Source organism: Hyla sarda, chromosome 3 (genome assembly GCF_029499605.1).
Source record: "Hyla sarda isolate aHylSar1 chromosome 3, aHylSar1.hap1, whole genome shotgun sequence".
Lineage (NCBI taxonomy): Eukaryota > Metazoa > Chordata > Amphibia > Anura > Hylidae > Hyla > Hyla sarda.
In genome coordinates, this window is record NC_079191.1 from 393,577,094 (window position 1) to 393,599,342 (window position 22,249).

General features: G+C 43.3%; 1 long non-coding RNA gene across 1 annotated transcript; it reads right to left on the reverse strand.

Annotated features, from left to right (window-relative positions):
* Positions 1-3,322: 3,322 nt before the first annotated feature.
* Positions 3,323-21,716, reverse strand: LOC130360847 (uncharacterized). The gene is made up of 3 exons (XR_008890829.1): positions 21,590-21,716; positions 3,764-3,918; positions 3,323-3,529 (listed from the first exon to the last, which is right to left on the reverse strand). It is a non-coding gene; the product is annotated as an uncharacterized LOC130360847 (long non-coding RNA).
* Positions 21,717-22,249: the final 533 nt, after the last annotated feature.

A 22,249-nucleotide genomic window follows, 5' to 3' on the forward strand; every position in this document is an offset into this window, starting at 1 on the left:
CTATTCCAGTGCTGTCTCCATTCAGTGCAGCTGGTGGCATCTTCTGTTGTCCTGGTGATGGCCAGGCATGTCACAGGGCCATCTGATACTAGTGATGTAGGTGGCCCAGCCAACCAGGAGGTGTGTGTGTCGGGCCAATCAGATTCAGTGTCAGCGCTCTCACCTCCCGACAGCAGAGAGAGAGAGAGAAAGAGAGAGAGAGATTTAAATGGGTACAGTGAAATTCCTGAGCTTGTGGTTTCTGCCCTTCACCAGTATTTTATCTCTCTTTTCCCTATTTTGACTCCCAGTGACCTCGGTCTATTTCTTTCTGCCCCATCTTCCTCTGGGTTTGATTCTTACCTGTCCTGACAATGCCTCTGTTTCTAATTGTGTCTTGTGCTGCAATATATTGTGACTTTCTGGATTGCCTCTGATTAACCCCTTGTCAACTGATTTTGTACTGTATCTGCCGACTTTTCCTGACACCCCATGAAAGTATTCCAGTCTATGGACCATCGCCCAGTTGGGGGCTTTCAATTAGGGTTATCTATCAAGTAGGTAGTGTCAGTGGTTTGGGACGAACTCAAATCTGCACTGATCCCTACCTGATGTGACAATGCCTTAGAAGTGCCATGAACGGGGGCTAGGGAGAAGTGAGACCTATAGCTGTCCCTATAAACCACTCTCCCTGTCTACTTGCCCATACACCCTAGATGACATATCAACAACTTGGAGCCTGTCCCTTCCTAGCGCTAAAGTGCACTGGCGTCAAAGTGAACAAAACAAACAGAACTGTACATGTCAGGAAACAAGTCAGGAACATAACAAAATCAACAAACACATATATAAATACAAGCAAGGCAGTATATAGCTCACTAATATACAGTTAAGAAACCAAAATCAAGATTAATGGCAGATATGATAATATGAACAAGACTATATATGGGGATAAATATACAGCAGACAAAACCAGGAGATGCAGGTGATGAACAGGTAAACCGAATACCAGAACACTAAAAGGGTCAGGAAATCAAGAGCTCTGTTCTCACTGGACTCAGAACAAGGAACACACTAGACACCCAACTCCAAGAATGGAGGGACATCAATACCAAAGCCAAATACGCTCCTGGCCAGCGGACACTCTCCAACGAGTAATCAGGATACTGGCCTAGGAGAAAACAAAAAGACTCACTCACTCCTAGCTAGACAGAATAGCACAAGGCTCAGAACAGGATTCTATCCTCAGAGTTGCAGGATAACAAAGTCATAATGCACAGTGTGAATAGAGACTAAGGAAACACAAAGCAAAATGCAGAATGAACATACACAAATACCAAAACCTGACAAATGTACTAAGACAAAGCAGGCTAAAATCTATTTATTAAATAGGACAGATAACCATGGTTAAAACTCAGGATATGTGCACAGAGACATAGTTAACATGATGCCAACATGGCCAGAATACAGGTCTAATCACCAGCCAAGAGTTGGAGCAGAGCTAGGGTCTAAATAACGCCACCCAAGAAGCCATAGGCTAGAAGCATTAACTCTTCCCAAACCAGGGAGAATAAACACAGAAATTGTTCAGACAAAAACAATGTCTGAACATGACCCAAAGCAGAAAATACAAAATACAGAAAATGGACATTACAATAAGTCTTGGGACCCAACATGTTAACAGAACAAGAGTCCCATTTCCCCTGATCATCAAAATGCTTGGTAGTTTACATAACTTATAAGAATGAAGAACCAAGGATAGCAATCAATGTATATGCCACAGAAAACATTTTTAATGATACCTTGATGTATCTATATCCATTCTTAAAAAATACTTAAGATATCTGTCTTTTAGCTAGAACTCTGACTCTGGATGACTTTCAGGAGCCACAAAACCAGGTGGAGACAAGTGTGCATTTTAAATCACACCTTAAAATTTTAAAAATATAAAACTATCAATAGAAAAATCCATATACTTGGTTAAAAAAAGCAAAAAGAAAAAATTAGAATGAAGAACACATTTGTAACAGCTTTCCCCTTCATCTCTACCACTAGCTGCCTTTGAACTGTTACTGACGATTACCGACCAAATTATGTATACTCAGACCATTATTATCAATAATGCCAGTATACAAGGAGAAATATTATCACCATACATATCACTTTCATACTGTTATAAGGAGGGACTATTATCACCATATATATTGCCATCATACTGTTAATGACCAAATCCAGTATACCGACACCAATATTACCAATACCAGTGTACAAGGAGGAAACATCACATTATACATTATCATCATACTGTTACTGACTAAATCATGTATATTGAGACCAATATTACCAAAATAACCATAATGAAAGTGTGGTGCGGGGTGTGATGAAGGGCAGATGTTATTACCCTTAGGACAGATGTTATTAACCCTTGGTATTTGTGATGCCAGGGCATGGTTATCCTCTACACTACCCGAGGTATGGCCGCTGGTTCCTGGACCAGGCGCGGGGCAAATAATCACTCCAATGCAAGGTTACAGAACAACGGCAGCTTTACTGAGGCAGACAGATGTTAAAAGTCTTTACAGCTCAATTAGGCCCAAGGAGATGACCAGTGACTTTAGGAGACTTGCGGGCTCGCTGGGACTTGTAGTGGACTTGGACCCAATTTTGCAGTCCCACCCTGACTTTAGCCTTGACAGACATGACAATGCTGACTAGACTTCTCCCCTGAATTCAGGCTTACCAGACTTTGACTTTCACCTGAAGGGCGTTCACTCTCCCTCAGGACACCAGACACTCTCAGGTGTTGACTGAACTGCTCCTCAGCATGCATAGAACTCCTCTCTAGGCTAGCTCCTCCCTGCTATATAAGGGAGCAATTTGGAGGACTACCATAGGTCACCTATAAGTCACCTGGTCACTGGCACCTTCCAGTTACACAGACTTAGTAACAACACTTAAAGGCACATTATCATGAATATAATACATTAACTCTTTACATCACAGAAGGAATCATGAGAGTCCTGAGGAGTGTGGAGGCCTGGGGACTGGGACCTGATAGGACCAACAGTGTACAGAAGGGCCACTACTGTACTGGGCCACCACACAAGGAGGATATATTACACCATACATATTGCCATCTTGCTGTTACTGACAACATCCAGTATACAGAGACAGTTATAACCAAAAATACCAGTAGACAAGGAGGAGGTATTACCCCTATACAGTGACAATTCAGTAGTAAATATAAGGTCTGCATATGCCCTATAAGTGATTAAAAATACATCAGGTGACTCACAGGTGATGTCTTATCTAATTAAAGTCGTCCACTTTCCTTTCCTTTTTATTCTGGTGTAGATTTTAGAGATGCACACTGGGCATCCAAAGATGTGCTCATATTTACTGTGATGTAAAAAAAAAGTGTTTACGTTAGACTAGTGTATTAAACACCAGTCATAGTGACCACCTTACCCCTCACTCTGCAGAAAACACTTCCTTCCCACGCCATAGACTTTTAAGAGCAGATTGTAATCTGATCTCTAAGTGACCTGATCTGTTAAAAGAAGAAAGGGGGGAGGGGGTTAAAATTCGGGAAAGAGACCATTTTCTCTCATAAGATATGTTACATTGTTTCTTATATTTACTTGTACTATTGATTCACGCAAAGCGTGTTGAAAGGTTAATGACCATTTAATATTCTTTTGACATCTGTGCTAATAGCTCTTAACATTGCTTGCCTGTTCCATAACTGCACAGATTCACATTCTGGTAAATGTAGCTTTCATACCTGGTGATGTACAGTGGTCTGGTGTAGTAGCAAACAACACAGAATGCAGCACAGCAGACTGAATTTAATAGAAGGAGCTCAGTTATCTTGCATGTTCTCTATCTGTTAGCGGAGTATTGACTGGTTCCATAACCAACTAGCCTTGAAATACTGTCCTGTAAAATAGTAAGGAAACCCACTGTAAAGTTTTTTTTTTCATAAATAGATATGCCATTTTATAATCTTAAAGTTAAGGAAAAAGTACTGAACCAGAAAACAATAAATAATGTATACAAAAATACAATATACAGTCATGGTCATAAATGTTGGCACCCATGAAATTTTTCAAAAAAAAAATAAAAAAGTATTTATCACAGAAAAGGAGTGTAGTAACACATGTTTTGCTATAAACATGTTTATTACCTTTGTGTGTATTAGAACTAGAGATCATCAAATTTTTGAAAAATTCGATTTGGCCGATTCGCCGAATTTTCTGAAAATATTTGGTTCAGTCTGAATTTATTTGCGGTGAATCTGTATTAAAAACATCTATTTCTGGCCTACAGAGAGCCTCAATAGGGGTGTAGAACACTTTGCCTGGCTGTAACACACATAGGGTGTGTTCTGGGTTAGTGAAATAATACTGTTATTCAGTATGACATGCAGATTAGAGGCGTCACTATTAGAATCACTGTCGCAGAGCGGAACAATGACAGAGCCTGGAGATGGCATCAGTATGAGGAGACCATATAGTGGCTGAATGAGACAGCGTGGAGGTGGCGGCAGCCGCAGCATGAGGAGACCATATAGTGCCTGGATGACGCCGCCCGGAGTTTGCGGCAGCAGGAGGAGACCATATAGTAGTGGCTGAATGACACAGAAGGGAGGTGGAGGCAGCAAGAGCAGATCATATAGTGGCTGGATGACACAACCTGGAGGTTGCTGCAGAATAAGGAGACCATATAGTAGCTAAATGACACAGCCTGCAGTTGGCGGCAGCATGAGGAGACCATATGGTGCCTGAATGACACATCGTGCAGGTGGAGGCAGCAAGATCAGACTATATAGTGGCTAAATGACACAGCCTGGAGTTGGGGGCAGCATGAGGAGACCATATAGTGGCTGAATGACACGGCCTGGAGTTGGCGGAAGCATGAGGAGACCATATAGTGGCTGAATGACACGGCCTGGAGTTTGCGGCAGCAGGAGGAGACCACATAGTTGCAGAATGTGACAACCTGGAGGTGGCATCAGCATGAGGAGAATATATGGTGGCAGTATGAAACAGCCTGGAGGTGGCATCAGTATGAGGAGAACATATGGTGCCAGTATGACACAGCCTGGAGCTGGCAGCAGCATGAGGAGAACATATGGTGGCAGGAGGAGACGGCCTGGAGGTGGCATCAGCAGCATCAGGAGTCCTGAAAGTGACTGGATGACAGAGTGGGGCGGTGGGTGGTAATACCAGTACCCGGTGACAAAGGTGGGTGAAAAATTAAAACTTGGCATGAGATGTGTGTCATCAGGCGGGTGGCAGGATCAAAATAGTAGCTGAGGCAGGTAAGCAGAAGAAAACGTTCTCTTCTATAAAAGTTTTGATATGCACAAGTTAGTATTGAGGATATGCATTAATCAAAACTTAACTTTCAATAATATTCTTAGGATAAAATATATGTGTCATGTCTACGTTCACACACAGCTATTGGTTTGGTTGTGTGTAAACAGTTTTATGTTCCCTGGTCAGGGAATAGTTAATAGCCTTTTGCTTGCTAGCCAATTGCTCCTAGGGTGTGTCTATTTAAAGTCAGCCCAGTCTAGCCTGGTGATTCTGTCAGGGACCGAACGGGGGACAGGTTGAGTAAGCCCTAAACTCCCTGCCTACTTGCCCATCCAAACAGTGGATCGACAATTGGACGCCAGTCCCTCCCTGATAAGTGCCTTATTGTGCCAGAACTGCAAAAAAAATAAAAATAAAAAATAAAAAACACATGGCATACTATTTTGGAAACTACACCCCTCAAGGCACGTAACAAGGAGTCCAGTGAGCCTTAACACCCCACAGGTGTTTGATGACTTTTTGTTAAAGTCGGATATGTAAATGAAAAATATTTTTTTTCACTAAAGTGCATTTTTCCCCCCAAATTTACCATTTTTACAAAGGGTAATGGGAGAAAATGCCCCCCAAAATTTGTAACCCCATCTCTTCTGAATATGGAAATACCCCATGTTAGGACGTAAAATGCTCTGCGGGCAAACTACAATGCTCAGAAGAGGAGTCACATTTGGCTTTTGGAAAACAAATTTTGCTGAAATGGTTTTTGGGGGGCATGTCGCATTTAGGAAGCCCCTATGGTGCCAGAACAGCAAAAAGAAAAACCCACAAAAATATTTTCACAAAAATTATGTTTATTTCCCAAATTTTTCATTTTTACAAGGGGTAATAGGAGAAAATGCCCCCCCAAAACTTTCTTTGTCCCCCCCCCAAAAAAAATTTGTCACCTCTATCCACTTGGATCATGAAGAAATCAGTGATGGTTTTTCTCTGTTCGTATAGTCGGTCCAACATATGGTGGGTGGAATTCCAACGTGTGGAAACGTGGCAAATCAGACTATGTTGGGGGATACTGTTCTGATGCTGCAGCTCAAGGAGGGCATGCTTTGTGGTCTATGAGTGGCTAAAATGCATGCAAAGTTTCCTTCCCATTGTTAGGATGTCTTGCAGATGAGGGGAACACTTCAGGAACCACTTGACAACCAGATTGAACACGTGTGCCATGCAGCGCAGGCAAGATGTTCTTCTTGTTGTCGGTCACCATGGTTCCCATTTCCAGTTTTCGTGTAGTAAGCCATGATTCGATTTCTTGATGAATTACTTTTAGCAGTTCCTCCCCTGTGTGACTCCGTTCACCAAGACAAACCATGTGAAGAACAGCGTGACACATGGTATGCTGAAGGGCCACTGAGACTTGTCTGGGCAGTGGAGACTGAGTACACAGTGGAGGATGAGTCACACACTGTCACAGGACCAACGGTCTTAGAGTGTGGAGGCAGAAGCGGCGTGACCTGTCCAAGTTGCTGTTGTGGCTGTGCAGGAACCATATTAACCCAGTGGGCCGTAAAGGACATGTATTGTCCCTTACTGTAGTTACAGCTCCACACGTCGGCACTGCTGTGCACTTTGGAACAAACGGACAGGCTCAAGGACTGGCCCACCTTCTGTTCCACAAAATTGTGCAGGGCTGGTACTGCCTTCTTAGCAAAGAAATGACAGCTTGAAACTCTCCACCTCGGCTTGGCACAAGCCATCAGTTCTCTGAAAGGTGCAGAGTTCACCATTTGAAAAGGGAGGGACTGCAGAACCAGCAACTTGGACAAGAGCACATTCAGCCTCCGTGCCGTTGGATGAGTGGGCGCATACTGTTGTCTCTTGGACATGGCTTCACTGATAGATTGCTGGCGAAATGACTGAAGTAGGAGAAGTAGGAGGAGCAGGAGCATCTGGAGCGACAGAAGATGGGTATGACACACAGCTCCCTTCGGCTGAGGTGGTGGAGCCTTGGCCTTGGCTGGCTGAAACAGTGAGCTGTGTGCCACTGGGTGATTCAGCAGGCTGGACCACCACATCGGAGCCATGGGTCTCCCAGGCCACTTTATTGTGACGCTGCATATGTTCACGCAGGGCCGTGGTGCCAACACTGGGACCCTGGCTACGCTTCCCCTTCTACCGACACATCTTGCATGTGGCCATGTTAACCTCCTCCGAATGCTTGATGAAAACTGCCACACAGCCGAGTAGCTGATTTTCCCACCAACAGTCCGCACTGATTGACTGCTACTGCCGCCGACTCCAGGAACCCCTGTTCCACTACCTCCCGGGAAGGTAGGCTGCAGCGAAGCAGGTGGCTTGCAGGCCCGTTTGGCTCCAGAATTTCCACCTCTGCCACCATGCTGACTGCCAACCATGCTACCACCTTGCTGGCTCAGCTGCTGGCTGACATACTTAGTGCGTATAAGAGGGGAATACAATACGCTCCACTATGCTTAAAACAGTATTTGCCTACAACAGCATCAGGTGTGTACTTTTGGCTGGCCTTTCACAGTATCTAGGCCCTTAAGACTTTAACAGGAACAAAATGGTACACCACTTAGATGTTCGTAGGTGGTATGCACTTATGACGGGAGTACAATGCGCTCCAGTACATTTAAAACAGCATTTGTCTACAACACAGCAGGTGTGTACTTTTGGCTGGCCTCTCACTTTATCTAGGCCATTAAGACTTTAACAGGAACAAAATGGTACACCACTTAGATGTACGCACAGGTTACACTTAATAGAGGACAATATGGTTTTAGTGCTCTGCTCACCCTAAATGGCTGGCTACTATTAGCTTTTTAGTTGTTGTACACACCAGTGCTGCAGCACACAGTCGCTGTGTACTACACCCAAAATTGCACTTTCTCTCTCAATCTCACTCCCTTCCCTGTCAGTGCTTCTAGGCTGGAGTTGGGCTTGAGGTAAATTGCTGCTGTAATACACCCACAATTGCAATATAGTACAAAGGCTTTCAATCAGGGAACAATGAGAAATCATAGGTGTGTATGAAGGAAAATTTGATCCTGCATAGGTGCTCAGCCTTGCTGACAATGAAGAATCTACCAATATGCCATATGAGAAGAATTATAGATGGCACTCACCAGGATCGTAGCTTCATATATCCTTTACTGTGCAGACATAGGTGCGGTGTCAGGCCGGTATATGAGCAGGAACGCTGAGGATCTCAGAGTAATGGTTGCCATCACACTGAGATCCTCAGCATTCCTGCTCTTATACCTGCCTGACACCGCACCTATGTCTGCACAATAAAGGATATATGAAGCTACGATCCTTGTGAGTGCCGTCTATAATTCTTCTCATGTGACACCCACAATTGCACTTTCTCTCTCAATCTCTCTTCCTTCACTATCTGTGCTTCTCGGCTGGATTTGGGTTTGAGGTGAATCGCTGCTGTAAAAAAGCTTTTCTGTGCAACACACTGCTCTCTGTCCCTTTCTCACTGCAATAGAACACTGATGTGAGTGGCTGCAAGATGGCTGCAGATTATATAGGGCTGTGACATCACAGGGGTGGCTGGCTGCTGATAGGCTGCATGCTGCATGTGATTCGGGGTCACCCACCGACCCATCCCAGGATTGCTTACCCTATGTCCTCACATGTGGATCCACCATTTTAGATACCTGGCCCCTGGAGCCTGGACTGCACTTAAAGGGGTACTCCGGTGAAAAAAAAATTTTTTTTAAATAAACTGGTGCCAGAAAGTTAAACAGATTTGTAAATTACTTCTATTAAAAAATCTTAATCCTTCCTGTACTTATTAGCTGCTGAATACTACAGTGGAAATTATTTTCCGTTTGAAACACAGAGCTGTCTGCTGACATCACGAGCACAGTGCTCTCTGCTGACATTTCTGTTCATTTTAGGAACTGTCCAGTTCCTAAAATTTTCAAAAAGAAAATAATTTCCGCTGTAGTATTCAGCGGCTAGTAAGCACAGGAAGGATTAAGATTTTTTAATAGAAGTAATTTACAAATCTGTTTAACTTTCTGGCACCAGTTGATTTAAAAAAAAAAGTTTTTCACCGGAGTACCCCTTTAATGGAGTTTAATGAAGCGATTCGCTAGCTCCAATCGTGGCGATATTCACATTCATTACAAATCAAATTTTTCACGAAATTCGTAACAAATTCGGATTTGTCAGATTCGATTCGCTCATCCCTAATTGGAACTAAACTGAAAAAGGGAGGAAAAAAAGAAAATTAGACATAATGTCACACCAAACTCCAAAAATGAAATGGGTTGGATAAAATTATTGGCACCCTTAACTTAATATTTGGTTGCACACCCTTTGGAAAAAAATAACTGAAATCAGTCGCTTCCTATAACATTCAATAAGCTTCTTACACCTCTCAGCCAGAATGTTGGACCACACTCCCTTTGTAAACTGCTCCAGGTCTCTATTATTGGTAGGTGCCTTTTCCCAACAGCAATTTTAAGATCTTTCCACAGGTGTTCAATGGGATTTAGATCTGGACTTATTGCTGCCACTTCAGAACTCTCCAGCGCTTTGTTGCCATTCATTTCTGGGTGTGTTTTGACGTATGTTTGGGGTCATTGTCCTGCTGGAAAACCCAAGATCTCTGATGCAAACCCAGCTTTCTGACACTGGGCTGTACAGTGTGACCCAAAATCCGTTGGTAATCCTCCGATTTTATGATGCCTTGCACACATTCAAGGCACCCAGTGCCAGAGGCAGCAAAACAACCCCAAAACATAATTGACCCTCCACCATATTTCACTGTAGGTACTGTGTTCTTTTCTTTGTAGGCCTCATTCCGTTTTTGGTAAACAGTAGAATGATGTGCTTTACCAAAAAGCTCTATCTTGGTCTCATCTGTCCACAAAACGTTTTCCCAGAAGGATTTTGGCTTACTCAAGTTCATTTTGGCAAAATGCAGTCTGCATTTTTATGTCTCTGTGTCAGCAGTGGGATCCTCCTGGGTCTCCTGCCATAGCATTTCATTTCATTTAAATGTCGACGGATAGTTCACGCTGACACTGATGCTCCCTGAGCCTGCAGGACAGCTTGAATATCTTTGGAACTTGTTTGGGGCTGCTTATCCACCATCTGGACTATCCTACGTTGACACCTTTCATCAATTTTTCTATTCCGTCCACGCCCAGGGAGATTAGCTACAGTGCCATGGGTTGATAATGTTGCACACTGTGGACGAAGGCAAATCTAGATCTCTGGAGATGGACTTGTAACCTTGAGATTGTTGATATTTTCCCACAATTTTGGTTCTCAAGTCCTCAGACAGTTCTCTTCTCTTTCTGTTGTCCATGCTTAGTGTGGCCACAGACACACAAAGCAAAGACTAAGTGAACTTCTCTCCTTTTTACCTGCTTTCAGGTTTGATTTATATATTGCCCACATTAGTTACTTGCCCCAGGTGAGTTTAACCTCTTAAGGATGCAGGGCGTCGTCCCAGTATATAACGTGGGGTCCCACCGTGACCCAGCGTCATACTGGGTCGGTCCTGGCGGCTAATGATAGCACGGACCCTGGGCTAATAGCGTGCGGCACCAATCGTTGTGCCGTGCGCTTTTAACCCTTTAGACGTGGCGATCAAAGTTGATTGCCGCGTTTAAAATGAAAGTAAAAGCTTCCCGGCAGCTCAGTCGGGGTGATCAGGACCATCGCGATAAAAACGCGATGTCCCGATCAGCTAGCACGCAAGCAGAGGTCCCCTCACCTGTTTCCGTAGCGGCCGATCGGCTGAGATACAGGCTTGAGCAATCAACCGCCTATAACACTGATCAATGAAAAGCTATGGCTTTGCAGTGAACAGTGAAAAAGATCAGTGTGTGCAGTGTTATAGCCCCCTATGGGAGCTATAACATTGCATAAAAAAAGTGGAAAAAAAAAGTTAATAAAGGTAATTTAACCCCTTCCCTAATAAAAGTTTAAATCACCCCCCTTTTCCCATAAAAAACTGTGTAAATAAAAATAAAAAGACACATATGTGGTATTGCAGCTTGCGGAAATGTCCGAATTATAAAAACATATCGTTAATAAAACCTCACGGTCAATGGCGTACACGCAAAAAAATTCCAAAGTCCAAAATAGCGTATTTTTGGTCACTTTTTATGTCCAAAATAGCGTATTTTTGGTCACTTTTTATGTCATGAAAAAATTTATAAAAAGCGATCAAAAAGTCCAATCAATACAAAAATGATACCAATAAAAACTTCAGATCACGGTGAAAAAATGAGCCCCATACCGGCCTCTACGCAGAAAAATAAAAAAGTTATAGGGGTCAGAAGATGAGAATTTTTAACATATACATTTTCCTGCATGTATTTATGATTTTTTTCAGAAGTACGACAAAATCAAGCCTTAATAAGTAGGGTATCATTTTAACAGTATGGACCTACAGAATAAAGATAAGGTGCCATTTTTACCGAAAAATGCACTGCGTAGAAACGGAAGCCCCCAAAACAAAATAGTAATTTTTCTTAAATTTTGTCGCACAATGAATTTTTTTTCCGTTTCACTGTGGATTTTTTGGTAAAAGGACTTATGACACTGCAAAGTAAAATTGGTGGCGAAAAAAATAAGCCATCATATGTATTTTTAGGTGCAAAATTGAAAGCGTTATGATTTTTAGAAGGTGATGAGGAAAAAAGGAAAATGCAAAAAGGGAAAAATGCTGAGTCCTTAAAGGGGTATTCCAGGCAAAACCTTTTTTTATATACATCAACTGGCTCCGGAAAGTTAAACAGATTTGTAAATTACTTCTATTAAAAAATCTTAATCCTTCCAATAGTTATTAGCTTCTGAAGTTTTCTGTCTAACTGCTCAATGATAATGTCACGTCCCGGGAGTTGTGCATGATGGGAGAATATTCCCATAGGAACTGCACAGCTCCCGGGACGTGAGTCATCAGAGAGCAGTTAGACAGAAAACAACAACTCAACTTCAGAAGCTAATAACTATTGGAAGGATTAAGATTTTTTAATAGAAGTAATTTACAAATCTGTTTAACTTTCCGAAGCCAGTTGATATATAAAAAAAAGTTTTGGCCAGGAATACCCCTTTAAGTGGTTAACCCCTTAAGGACCCAGGACGTACTAGAACGTCCTGGCACCCTGGGCTTTAAGGACCCAGGACGTACTAGTACGTCCTGGTGTTTCTCCGGTCTCTGCCGCGCCCCGGGCAGAGATCGGAAGCGGATGCCTGCTGAAATGCTTCAGCAGGCATCCAGGGCAAACGCCGAGGGGGGCCATGTAGGCCCCCCATGTCGGCGATCGCCGCAAATCGCAAGGGAAATCGCCCTTGCGATCTGCGGCGATACCGGGCTGATCGGGTCTCTGGGACCCGACCGCCCGGTAATTTCGCATGATCCCGGCTGTCACAGACAGCCAGGACCATGCTAACGTATAGGAGCGAGGTGGCAAGCCTGCCACCTCCTCCTATACCCTGCGATCTGTCGGTTAGTTAACCGACCAATCGCAGGAGGGGGGGCGGTTACTTCCTCCCGTCCTGCCCGGCCCCTTGAAGTCCGGAGAGGACGGGAGGAAGACCGGAGGACGCGGCGGAGGACGGGGGAGTGCTGGGGACCAGCCCCGGTACTTACCTCGTCCCTGAAGACCCGGATCCCGGCGATGAAGACGGCGGCGGCGGCGACAGGTGAGTAGATCTTCAGCCGCGGTCGGGCCCTTTACAGCAATGCACGTCGCCGTAAAGCGACATGCATTGCTGTAATGGGACCCTGTAAACTACAACTCCCAGCATGCCCAGACAGCCCTTGGCGTCTGGGCATGCTGGGAGTTGCAGTTTTGCAACATCTGGAGGTCCACAGTTTGGAGACCACTGTGCCCTTCCAGATGTTGCAAAACTACACATCCTCAGCATGCCCTTACTGTCCAGGCATGCTGGGAGTTGTAGTTCTGTAACATCTGGCCCTTCAGATGTTGCAGAACTACAACTCCCAGCATGCCTGGACAGTTTTGGCATACTGGGAGTTGTAGTTTTGCAACATCTGGAGGGCTGCAGCTTGGACCCCACTACACAGTGGTCCCCAAATTGTTCTCCTCCAGCTCTTACGTAACCACTACTCCCAATATGCCCTTCGGCTGCCTGGGCATGCTGGGAGTTGTGGTTTTGCAACAACTGGAGGCACACTGGTTGGGAAACATTGTCTGTTTCCTAACTCAGTGTTTCCCAACCCGTGTGCCTCCAGCTGTTGCAAAACTATAACTGCCAGCATGCACTGATAGACTGTGCATGCTGGGAGTTGTAGTTTTGCACCAGCTGGAGGTCCCCCCCTTGTGAATGTACAGGGTACATTCACATGGGCAGGGGGCTTACAGTGAGTATCAGGCTGCAAGTTTGCGATGCAGCAAATTTTGCGCGGCAGCTCAAACTCGTAGCGGGAAACTCGCTGTAATCCCCCGCCCGTGTGACTGTACCCTAAAAACACTACACTACGCTAACACAAAATAAAATAAAAAGTAAAAAACACTACATATACACATACCCCTACACAGCCCCCCTCCCCAATAAAAATGAAAATGTCTGGTACGCCACTGTTTCCAAAATGGAGCCTCCAGCTGTTGCAAAACAACAACTCCCAGTATTGCCGGACAGCCGTTTATTGTCCAGGCATGCTGGGAGTTTTGCAACAGCTGGAGGCACCCTGTTTGGGAATCACTGGCGTAGAATACCCCTATGTCCACCCCAATGCAAATCCCTAATTCAGGCCTCAAATGCACATGGCGCTCTCACTTCGGAGCCCTGTCGTATTTCAAGGCAACAGTTTAGGGTCACATATGGGGTATCTCCGTACTCGGCAGAAATTGCCTAACAAATTTTGGGGGCTTTTTCTCCTTTCACCCCTTATGAAAAGGGGAAGTTGGGGTCTACACCAGCATGTTGGTGTAAAAAAAAAAAAATTTTTACACTAACATGCTGGTGTTGCCCCATACTTTTCATTTTGACAAGAGGTAAAGGGGAAAAAAGCCCCCCAAAATTTGTAATGCAATTTCTCCCGACTACAGAGATACCCCATATGTGGGCGTAAAGTGCTCTGGGGGCGCACAACAAGGCCCAGAAGGGAGAGTGCGCCATGTACATTTGAGGTGATTTGCACAGGGGTGGCTGATTGTTACAGCGGTTTTGACAAATGCAAAAAAGAAAAAAAAACACATGTGACCCATTTCGGAAACTACACCCCTCACGGAATGTAATGAGGGGTGCAGTGAGAATTTACACCCCACAGGTGTCTGACGGATCTTTGGAACAATGGGCTGTGCAAATAAAATATTTTGTACAGCCCACTGTTCCAAAGATCTGACAGACACCAGTGGGGGGTAAATGCTCACTGTACCCCTTGTTACGTTCCTCAAGGGGTCTAGTTTCCAAAATGGTATGGCATGTGGGTATTTTTTTGCTGTCCTGGCACCATAGGGGCTTCCTAAATGCGACATGCCCCCGAGCAAAATTTGCTCTCAAAAAGCCAAATATGACTCCTTCTCTTCTGAGCATTGTAGTTCGCCCGTAGTGCACTTCATGCCAACTTATGGGGTACCTCCATACTCAGAAGAGATGGGGTTACAAATTTTGGGGGGTATTTTCTGCTATTAACCCTTGCAAAAATGTGAAATTTGGGGGGAAACACACATTTTAGTGAAATTTTTTTTTTTTTTTTTTACATATGCAAAAGTCGTGAAACACCTGTGGGGTATTAAGGCTCACTTAATTCCTTGTTACGTTCCTCATGGGGTCTAGTTTCCAAAATGGTATGCCATGTGTTTTTTTTTTTTGCTGTTCTGGCACCATAGGGGCTTCCTAAATGCAACATGCCCCCCAAAAACCATTTCTGAAAAACGTACTCTCCAAAATCCCCTTGTCGCTCCTTCGCTTCTGAGCCCTCTACTGCGCCCGCCGAACACTTTACATAGACATATGAGGTATCTGCTTACTCGAGAGAAATTGGGCTACAAATATAAGTATACATTTTCTCCTTTTACCCCTTGTAAAAATTCTAAAATTGGTTCTACAAGAAAATGCAAGTGTAAAAAATGAAGATTGTGAATTTTATCCTTCACTTTGCTGCTATTCCTGTGAAACACCTAAAGGGTTAAAACGCTGACTGAATGTCATTTTGAATACTTTGGGGGGTGCGGTTTTTATAATGGGGTCATTTGTGGGGTATTTCTAATATGAAGACCCTTCAAATCCACTTCAAACCTGAACTGGTCCCTGAAAAATAGTGAGTTTGAAAATTTTGTGAAAAATTGGAAAATTGCTGCTGAACTTTGAAGCCCTCTGGTGTCTTCCAAAAGTAAAAACACGTCAATTTTATGATGCAAACATAAAGTAGACATATTGTATATGTGAATAAAATAAAATAAATATTTGGAATATCCATTTTCCTTACAAGCAGAGAGCTTCAAAGTTAGAAAAATGCTAAATTTTCAAATTTTTCATCAAATTTTGGGATTTTTCACCAAGAAAGGATGCAAGTTACCACAAAATTTTACCACTATGTTAAAGTAGAATATGTCACGAAAAAACAATCTCGGAATCAGATTGATAAGTAAAAGCATTCCAGAGTTATTAATGTTTAAAGTGACAGTGGTCAGATGTTCAAAAAATGGCCGGGTCCTAAGGTGTAAAATGGCTGGGTCCTTAAGGGGTTAAAGGAGCATCACATGCTTGAAACAATCTTATTTTTCCACACTTTTGAAAGGGTGCCAATAACGTTGCCCAGCCCATTTTTGGAGTTTGGTGTGACATTATGTCCAATTTGCTTTTTTTCCTCCCTTTTTGGTTTAATTCAAATACACATGAAGGGAATAAACGTGTTTAGCAAAACATGTGTTACTGCAATCCTTTTCTGTTAGAAATACTTAATTTTCTAGTAAACTTTCAGGGGTGCCAACATTTATGGCCATGACTGTATTATGAAAAACACTGAAGGAAAAAATTATTTGATCCCCTGGTGAGGATGAATAAGTATTTGATTCCCTATCAATTAGACAGATTTCTGGTTTCCATGTTTTTATACAGGTAAGGAATAGAGATTAGGAGCACTCGGCAGTGCTCATACTCTCAGCATGTTACCTCTACAAAAGACACCTGTCCACAGAATCAGTCAGATTCTAAACTCTCCATCAAGGCCAAGACCAAAGAGCAGTCCAAAGACCTACACAAGGCTGGGATAGGTAACAAGACTATCTCCAAGCAGTTTGGTGAGAAGTTTAGAACTGTTGGGGCAAATATTAACAAATAGAAGAAACATAAAATAAGTGTCAATCTCAGGGGCTCCATGCAGCATGCAAGATCCCATCTCATGGACTTTCAATGATCATGAAAGCGGTGAGGAATCAGCCCAGAACTACACGGGAAGATCTTGTCAATGATCCTAAATCAGCTGGTGTCATAATCACCAAGAAAAGAGTTGGTAACATACTACGCCATGAAGGACTGAAATCCTGCAGAGCCCGCAAGGTCCCCCTGCTCGACAAAGCACATGTACAGACCTGTCTGAAGTTTGCAATGAACATATGAATTATTCAGATGTTCATTGGCAAACATTTAAAAAATTATTAGGTAGGAAACCTCTTATATTGTCAATAAGCCATCAAAGAAAGCAGAGACTTGGGGAACTGTTTGCAGTTTCCTTGTTCTGTAGCGCTGCTGTGAATATGTCTGTAAGGCTGAATTCACATCACGTTTAGGCACTACGGCAGACGGGTCTAGCTGGGAAATTTCAAAACCGGGCACTCCCGTCTCCCATCTGGTGCCAAATCTCATTCATTTGAATGAGCCGACCATAGTCAGATAGTGACTCCAGTCGGCTTATTTTTGTGACCGGACTTAAAACCGTGGTATGCTACGGGGCAAAAATGAGCCAACAAAAGTAACTATCTGTCTCCGGGTGTCTCATTTAAGTTGTAACACCGGCGGTTGGCGTCCGCCGACGTGTACCCCGATCCACCGTCTTTTGGAAAATGCAGCACGCACGACTGCAGACTAAGATCTGGGATTTCTGCATCTGCTCCTATTCGCTTTACTTCCAGCAGAGGTCGCACTGGGTCAGTTGCTCTGAAGATCTGTGCATGCCTAGGATCACACCTTCCTCCAATCACACACCTGCTCCTGCCTTTGCCTGATCTGCTTGTGTATATTCCTTGAGCTAAGGCACCTGCCACCTGACCTGCTGTATCCTGATTATTGACCTCGACCTGTTCCTGACCTATGACTCAGTTACTTCCTCTGTTTTGCCACTCCTGGATTAATTCAGACTGTTTGACCATTCTATTGCTGTGGGAGCTGCTACTTCTCCAACACCTGAATACTTACAGCTCTGCTGCATCTTGCTGTTCCAGGTTCCCAGACCTGGTGCTCACCAGTGCCATCTGGTGTCAGCCAGAATCTTCTGCGATAATCTCTACATCCAAGTTCCTGATCTGCTAAAGCCAGCTGTCACAACTGAGGCCGTTCCACCATCAGGATCTGGCTAAAAAGAACTCGGTAAGTGACACAGAGGGGTTACACTCCGTGGAGCGTTATATAAGTGAATGAGAATTGGCCCTGGTCCGGCTGGGATATTGGAGCGCCCAGTTTTGAAATTTCCCAGCTGGACCTGGAAGCCGTAGTGCCTAAATGTGATGTGAATGCAGCCTAAAAGAGATTTTAGCAAACAATTCTGCCAGGTATTTGAGTCAGAAATATAAATGTATTATTATTTTACCGCTCTTATCATGTCGCTAATATTGGCACCAAATGAGCCCATCTTTTCTTTTATTAGAGCGTGTGTTGCCGCATTACAGAGAGATAAAAACAACTAGCTGTAAATGAAAACCGCTTGGTTGGAGTGTGACTAACCTGAACTGAAAGCATTTAGAGGAGAGACCTTCAAGCTACTACAACTACTAAACAAAGATTGGGCTCCATGACATCAATAAAGGAAAAAGCAGTAAAAGATGACATTGAAATGCAAAAATATGTCTTGTACCAGGTCTACCAAGTCTTCATTATCTCTAATGCCTTCCGCAGAAGGTGGAGGGAATCACCTTACATGAATCTTCTGAGCTAAATATAATACAGATGAGAAGATTTACAATGGGTCATATTGAATAAAAACATTTATTGTAAGCAATGTCATTAGTATACTGTCATTATACTTGTGTGCTTTATCCTTGTTATACTTAATGCTATTTGGTGTAAAGTACAGATGACATGCAAAGACAGAAACAGCTTTGTAAAATAATTCTGGTAATATATTTTTGGACTTTTATTATAAACTTTAACCCCTTTCCGACCCATGACATACATGTACATCATGCAAATACTGCCCACTACTCGCGGCATCCCGCCATGCCCGGTAAGATGGTAGCTATCACTAATAGCCAGCCATCTTGCCTCGGGACCTAGGGGGGTTCAGTCCCCCCCCCTCACAGCGATCGCTCCTGACTAGCTGATGGCAGTGTTTTGCACATAAAAATCCTGAGCAGCGCAGTGTGTGTCCCAGTGTCCCTCACCTGTCCCCCTTCCCCTGGTGTCCCTTACCCGTACCGAGCTGCCGACGTTGTGCCCACCTGCATGCATAATTTCCAGGTGAAGCAAGTGCAGTCATTTTATTTTGTTGTAAAGGAGCTGTTTAGTTGTATAACAGCTCCCCCCTAGTGTCCTAAACCTGTTACTGCATCTTTTGTGCACTAGACACTAGGGGGTGCTATTGTACAGAAGTAAAAAAAAAATATATATATCTATATGTAGATATATATATATATATATATATATATATATATATATATATATACACACACATATATTCAAAATTTAATTGTTCCCCCCCCCAAAAAAAAAAAAATGTGATTTGAACTTTTGTAGAAAATTTGAAAAAATGCTCAGAATATAAGCCTTTTAATGTTGTAAAAAAGCAAAAGAGTGTTTAACAAATGATGCCAACATAAAGTGGACATGTTGTGGATGTGAATTGATAACTACATTTATTTGGCATGGCTATTTCTTTTACAAGTAGAGAGTTTCAAACATAGAGAAATGAACAATTTTCACAATATTTTTGAGTTTTTTCACAAAAATCGCTTTATGTATAAACAAAAAATTAAAAATTTACCACTAATATAAAGTACAACATGTCTCGAAAAATCTATCTCTGAATCACTTTGCCAGGTAGAAGCAGTCCAAAGTTATTACCACTTAAAGAGACACATGTCAGATTTGAAAAAATGGACTGGGTCATGAAGGCCAAAACTATCTGAAGGGGTTAATCATATTTAACTCATATAAAACTCATATTTATCTTCACATTTACTCTCAACACTTTTAAATGAATATATATATATATATATATATATATATATATATATATATATATATTCATATGTGTGTGTGTTAAACCCAGGTGGCGTGAGCCAAGCCTGGCAAAGTTCGAAAGCGTGACGAGCTGCTGTCGCCCCAAAGTTCTCAGCAAGATCGGGTTCGCCTGACTCGGCTCGCTCATCTCTACTTAGAACTCATGCATACATTCTGTCCGGAATTATTTAGAGCGGAATTCATCGAGGGGCGTGGCCGCGACGTCACGATCCCCACAGAGTGCACCAAGTATTCGGAACAAAATGTTCCAAATGCTGGTGCAGTGGAGTACCTCTTGAAGCTTTGCTCACTAATGATAAAGCACTTAACAGAATTAGTGTTTGATTTGGCTTTTATGATATTAATAATGTGTTTTTTATGTTACTTACAATCCCTCAGTTCGTGTTCTACTACATAATACAACTAGACGTGAACATTTACATGCAAGAAATACAGTAATTACTTTTTCAATTGATGTCAGCTTGCTCGGTGCAAACAGCAGCCATCTAATAATGAAATCATTGGTAGTCAGAGTCAAAATTTGGAACAGTGCTGAAAAGGATGAACTGCGAAAACATGCCTGAGAATGAGAACAAGAAGCTGCTAAATAGCAGCTGTAAAGAGTGAGTATAAACAGAAGCTATCAGTGCCAGTCCTCCTCTCCATACACTGGCACAGGCCTCTTTTACATACCCAGGTAGTCAATGTTCTTGATGTTACAGAACTGACTCATTTCACTGTTGGCTGTTTATTGCTTGGTATTAGAATTCGCAGTCAATAATTGTTTCCATAGGGTATACGAAAAATGTAATTTCCTCCAAAATAAAAATATTGACACTTTTAGAAAGAGCAAACGTCTGAAATTTCATTTTTTAACAGTAAAAGAAATAAAGAAAACAGGCTAAAGAAAATATTAAATGTAGTGTATCCAACACCTGCTGTATTTTCGCCGTATAAGACGCACTTTTTCTTCTTTGGGGGGGAAAAGTCGGTGCGTCTTATACGGCGAATACACACACACCTATCGTGGCGGTCCCTGTGGCCATCAACGGCCGGGACCCGCGGCTAATAAAGGACATCACCAATCGCGGTGATGTCCTGCATTAACCCTTCAGACGCGGCGATCAAAGCTGACCGCCGCGTCTGAAGGGAAAGTGACACTAACCCGGCTGTTCAGTCGGGCTGTTTGGGACCGCCGCGCTGAAATCGCGGTGTCCCGAACAGCTTACAGGACACCGGGAGGAACCTTACCTGCCTCCTCGGTGTCTGCTCTGTGCCGATGTCCTTCGATGTCGTCGCGCACGCTGTTCCGTCATCTAATAGGAGCGACGTGATGACGGCAGCGTGATGACGGCGACGGATCCTGGGGGGAAAGACGACCGGAGCGTCGGTGACACCACGTGGACGCAGCGACAGCGATGGAGGGCGACATCCAGGGCAGCGATGACGGGTCCGGAGCGGCGGGGACACGTGAGTACTACCTCCTATCCAGTGGTCTTCAACCTACGGACCTCCAGATGTTGCAAAACTACAACTCCCAGCATGCACGGACAGCCAAAGGCTGTCCGGGCATGCTGGGAGTTGTAGTTTTGCAACATCTGGAGGTCCGCAGGTTGAAGATAACTGTTGGGTTCAGAATCTTTTTTTTCTACATTTTGCACCTTTAAAATTGGGTGCGTCTTATATGCCTGTGCGTCCTATAGGGCGAAAAATACGGTACATATCTCTATAGAGCAGAATCAATGACCAGTTATGTTGGAGGATCTTACTCACACAGGTTGTTTACCCCATGAGGAGGACTGTATGAACCAGGAGGACTGTATGTGATGAACCAGCATTATGCCACTAGATTTATCCCTGTTAATTCAGGCATTTATTCTGATTTGGAGATTGGCTTTTACCTCATAAGGGTTTTTTGCCTTCCTTTGCATGAACACTGCAGGATAATAGGTTAATCTGCATGTATGTGTTTTTTTTCTCTTCAGCCTTATGTACCATTGTGTGCGCTCCTGCAATACTATGTCTCCATGGTTACAGACTACAAACTCTGTGTAGCTCGATCCTGACCTATCTCTTTAAGGGTCTATTCACTCACGACAGTATCCTGTCCATTTTTGATGCTGCAAATTTTATGCTGCAGATTTCAATGTAAACTTATTGACTAAACACAGCATCAAATCTGCAGCTTCAAATCCTGCGCATCAAATATGTGTAGGATACTGTCAGTGTGAATACACCCTAAGTGGGTTTTCTTGGTAAAATCATTTATTACCTATCCAGAGGGTAGGTGATAAATGTGTTATTGATGGGGTCCTGGCTTCTTTTTTATGGTTCCTTAGTTCCCTTTTCGAATAAGTCAGCCTTTCACTGCTATGAAACCGTTGCAAATTTCCGATCAGTTCCATGGAGCAGCGGTCATGCAAGCGCACTGCCTCTCCATTCCCACATGCACTCAAGGACAGCAGCTCTCGAGATCACAGAGGGTCTCGGCGGTACCAATCCCCAGTGATCACACATTGATCACCTATTCTTTGGATAGTTGGTTAATTATTTAGTAGGAT